Source organism: Cryptomeria japonica, unplaced genomic scaffold, assembly GCF_030272615.1.
Source record: "Cryptomeria japonica unplaced genomic scaffold, Sugi_1.0 HiC_scaffold_289, whole genome shotgun sequence".
NCBI lineage: Eukaryota > Viridiplantae > Streptophyta > Pinopsida > Cupressales > Cupressaceae > Cryptomeria > Cryptomeria japonica.
The window spans coordinates 69,341-74,079 of record NW_026729111.1 but is presented as its reverse complement, the minus strand read 5'-3'; the positions used below and the strand labels follow the sequence as shown (position 1 = coordinate 74,079).

Sequence of the window (4,739 nt, the reverse complement as noted above, 5' to 3'; positions counted from 1 at the left end):
CGACTCGACCGAGCGCGCACTGGCCGAGGTGCACACCGATTTCACCTGGGTGCGCGCGCAGCACCTCGGGCGCACCGGGGTGCGCGCACAACGCCCGGGTTGCACCGTGGCCTGTGTGCTCGGGGCGCCTCGGGTGCGCGCTCGGTGTCGCCCCCGCGCGCGCGGTAGTGCGGGCAGCGCACCCCGGCCCGGCCCGGCCCCGACGAGAACGCAAACGGGCAAAAGGTTTATTCAAATAGCATTGCGACGCCCGGCGAAAAACTAAAAAAGGGTGCAACACCGGGACTTCCCGGGAGGTCACCCATCCCAGTACTACTCCGGCCCAAGCGCGCTTAACTGCGGAGTTCTGATGGGATCCGGTGCACTAACGCTGGTATGATCGCACCCGTTATGAGCTTGTCGCAGTGTGTACTTAGCAAACCGCGACCCACGTGCGAATCCACCCCGGCCACCCACCCCCGTCGAGGTGCACACCCTCCCTCGCGAAGTGCGCCCCGTTCGCCAAGTGTGAGCCCTGCCCGGGTGCGCGCACCTTGCTAGGGCGTCGGGTGTGCACCCGGCCCGGCCTACGTGCGTGCACCTGGAGGGGGCGTCGTGTGCGTGCAGTGTCCCGTCTGCAACGCGGTGCCCACACACCACCTCGGGCGCAACGACCTGCGCTCACATGTGGGCCGAGTGCACCTTGGTGCATGTTCGGGGCGCCTCGGGTGCACGCTCGATCTTGCCCCGGTGCACCAAGGCGCTCGGTTTGCCCCGGGTGCGCACTTGGTGCAAGGTGGGCACCCAAAATAGGGATCAAGCACCAAAACACAAGTTTCGGGATGCAAAATGGGACCCAAGGACCACAAATGCGTTCCAAGACCCATGATGGGTCCACGAGAACAAAAATGTGTTCCGAGACTTAATAAACAAATATTGGGTTTTAGGAGAAGAAACATGCTCTGATGCCCAAAACGAGAATCGACCCCGAAAAGGCCACAGGCCAAAAGTGGGATGCGAGACAAAAAAAAATGGGACCCGAGGACCAAAATTGGGTTCCCAGGTCGAAGACAGGGCAACCGGACAAGAAACGACCTCTAAGGCTCGAAATGAGTCCCGACGACTAAAACTTGACAAGAAGCACCCATCAGGCACCCAACTCGACACCCATGGGATGCCGACCCACCCGGGCTTCCACCTAGCACACCTTGGCACCCACCCACCCTCGCACCCAACCTCGCACCCAACTTAGCACCTTTGAACCCACATTGGCACTCACCCTGACCCTGGCACCTTGGAACCCACATTGGCACTCACCTTGACCCTGGCACCCACCTTTGCACTCACCTTGGGACCCACCCTGGCTCCCACCTCGGCACCCACCCAGACACCCACCTTGGTTCCTTGGCACCCACCTTGGATCCTTGGCACCCACCCCGACACCCACCTTGGCACGCAACTTGGCTACTTGCCACCCACCTTGGCTCCTTGACGCCCACCCCGACAACCACCCCGTGACCTACCCTGGCTAGGGTTGGTGCACACCCACCCTGGTGCCCACCTTGGCACCCACCCTATGACCCACCTTGGCACGCACCTTAGTACCCACCCCGTTACCCACCCTAGGACCCACCCCGTGACCCACCTTGGCCAGGGTGGGTGCACCCACCCTGGTGCCCACCTTGGCACCCACCCATCCTAGCACCCAGCCTGTGACCGGGCTTGGAACCCAACCTTGCACCCGCACCCGTCTTGGCCAGTGTGGGTGCGCACCCATCCTGGCACCCACGTTGTGACACACCCTTTAACCCACGCACCCTAGCACCCACGTTGGCACCCACCTTGGAACCCAACCTAGCAACTTGGCACCCACCCCGTGACCCACCTTGGCATCCACCATAGCAGTCGCCGACTTGGCACCCACCTCGGCACCCACCTTGACACTTGTGGACCCACCTTGCCACTCACCCTAGCATCGACCCATCCTAGCACCCACCCTGGCACCTTTGCACCCTAGCACTCACCCATCCTAGCACCTAACCTGTGACCCACCTTGACACTCACCCTCGCACCCACCTTGGAACCCAACCTAGCACCCACCCACCCTGACACCAACCCTAGCACCTACCCACCCTTGCACCCACCCTGTGACCCATCTTGGCACCCACCCATCCTACCACTCAACCTATCACCCACCTTCTCACCCACCTTGGCATCCACCTTAGCACCCACCCACACTGGCACCTTGGCACCCACCTCGGGCAAGGTGGGTGCACACCCACCCTGGCACCCAATTTAGAACCCACCGAGCATGTTACCCACCTTGGCACCCACATTGCAGCCCACCCTAGTACCCACCCTATGACCCACATTGGCATCCACACCCTAGCACCCAGGCACCTCGACACCCGCCTTGACACCCACCCTAGCACTGAACCTGTGACCCACCTTGGAACTCACCCTAGAACCCACCCACCCTGTGAACCACCTTGGCATCCACCTTAGCACCCACCCACCTTGGCACCCACTCTAGCACTCACCCATCCTAACACCCAACTTGTTACCCACCTTGGCACCCGCCCTCGCGTCCACCTTGAAACCCACCCTAGCACCCACCCACGCAGGAGCCCACCTTGGCACCCAACCTAACACCCACGCATCCTGGCACCCAACTTGTGACCCACCTTGGAACCCACCCTAGTACCCACCTTTGAACCCACTATATCACCAACCCACCTTGGCACCCACCCTATGACCCTCTTTGGAATCCACCCTAGCACGCACCCACCCTGGCACCCACCATGGAGCGCACCCTAGCACCCACCCACCTCGGCACGCACCTCAACACCCACCTTGGTGTGCGCACTGCGCCAACCTCTCAAAGACCCTATGTGGTGCGCTCCAAAGTGTACACCTTTGGTGCGCTCCAAGGTGCGCACCTTTGGTGCACACCGAGGTGCACACCAAAGTGTGCACCGAGGTGAGCACCAAAGTGCACTCCAGGGTGCACACCAAGGCGTGCACCTTTGGTGCGGTCAATGCAAACGAATTCGGAAGTTGGGGTCGATGTCCTAATCGCTGCTGCAGACTACACGTATGAGAATCGGACAAATAGCTTTATATAGGGGAGGTGTTGCGTTTGATGGGTCGACTCCCCTGGTTGTGTGCACTGCACCAACTTCAAAGACCCTGTCTTGTTTAAGAAGTCAAAAGTTGGGGTGGATGTCCTAATCATTGCTGCAGTCTACGCATGTATGAGAATCAGACAAATAGCTTATATAGGGGAGGTGTTGCATTCGGTGGGTTGACTCCCCTGGTTGTGCGCACTGCGCCAACCTCAAAGACCCCGCATAGCAGAAGAAGTCGGAAGTCGGATTTTGGTGAGCACCAAGGCGTGCACCTTTGGTGCGGTCAACGCAGACGAATTCAGAAGTTGGGGTGGATGTCCTAATCGTTGTTGCAGGCTACACATGTATGAGAATCAGACAAATAGCTTATATAGGGGAGGTGTTGGGTTTGATGGGTCAACTCCCTTGGTTGTGCGCATTACGCCAACCTCAAAGACCTTGTTTTCGTTAAGAAGTCAAAAGTTGGGGTCAATGTCCTAATGGCTCCTGCAGGCTACACATGTATGAGAATCGGACAAATAGCTTATATAGGGGAGGTGTTGGGTTTGATGGGTCGACTCCCCTGGTTGTGCGCATTACGTCAACCTCAAAGACCTTGTTTTCGTTAAGAAGTCAAAAGTTGGGGTCGATGTCCTAATTGCTCCTGTAGACTACACATGTATGAGAATCAGACAAATAGCTTATATAGGGGAGGTGTTGGGTTTGATGGGTTGACTCCCCTAGTTGTTCGCATTACACCAACCTCAAAGACCTTGTTTTCGTTTAGAAGCCGAAAGTTGGGGTCGATGTCCTAATTGCTCCTGCAGGCTACGCATGTATGAGAATCAGACAAATAGCTTATATAGGGGAGGTGTTGGGTTTGATGGGTCGACTCCCCTGGTTGTGCGCATTGCGCCAACCTCAAAGACCCTGCATTGCGGATGAAGTCGAAAGTCAGAGTTTGGTGTGCTACAAGGTGTGGTCGAAGGTGCTCACCTAGGTGTGCACCTTTGGAGCACAGGAAAAGTGCCCTCCAAAAGTGCGCACCTTTGGAGTGCACAAAAGTGCCCTCCAAAAGTGCGCACCTTTGGAGCGCAGAAAAGTGCCCTCCAAAAAGTGCCCTCCAAAAGTGCGCACCTTTGGAGCGCAGAAAAGTGCCCTCCAAAAAGTGCCCTCCAAAAGTGCGCACCTTTGGAGCGCAGAAAAGTGCCCTCCAAAAAGTGCCCTCCAAAAGTGCGCACCTTTGGAGCGCAGAAAAGTGCCCTCCAAAAGTGCGCACCTTTGGAGCGCAGAAAAGTGCCCTCCAAAAAGTGCCCTCCAAAAGTGCGCACCTTTGGAGCGCAGAAAAGTGCCCTCCAAAAAGTGCCCTCCAAAAGTGCGCACCTTTGGAGCGCAGAAAAGTGCCCTCCAAAAAGTGCCCTCCAAAAGTGCGCACCTTTGGAGCGCAGAAAAGTGCCCTCCAAAAAGTGCCCTCCAAAAGTGCGCACCTTTGGAGCGCAGAAAAGTGCCCTCCAAAAGTGCGCACCTTTGGAGCGCACAAAAGTGCCCTCCAAAAGTGCGCACTTTTGGTGCGCACCAAGGCGCTGGTTCGGTCGTTGCAGGCGAGTTCGGAAGTTGGGGTCGATGTCCTGAGCGGAGGTGCAAACTACACAG

General features: G+C 57.7%; 1 non-coding gene across 1 annotated transcript; it reads right to left on the bottom strand.

The window, feature by feature from the left end:
- Nucleotides 1-268: 268 nt before the first annotated feature.
- On the bottom strand, nt 269-387 carry LOC131870103 (5S ribosomal RNA). The gene has a single exon (XR_009368453.1). It is a non-coding gene; the product is annotated as a 5S ribosomal RNA (ribosomal RNA).
- Nucleotides 388-4,739: the final 4,352 nt, after the last annotated feature.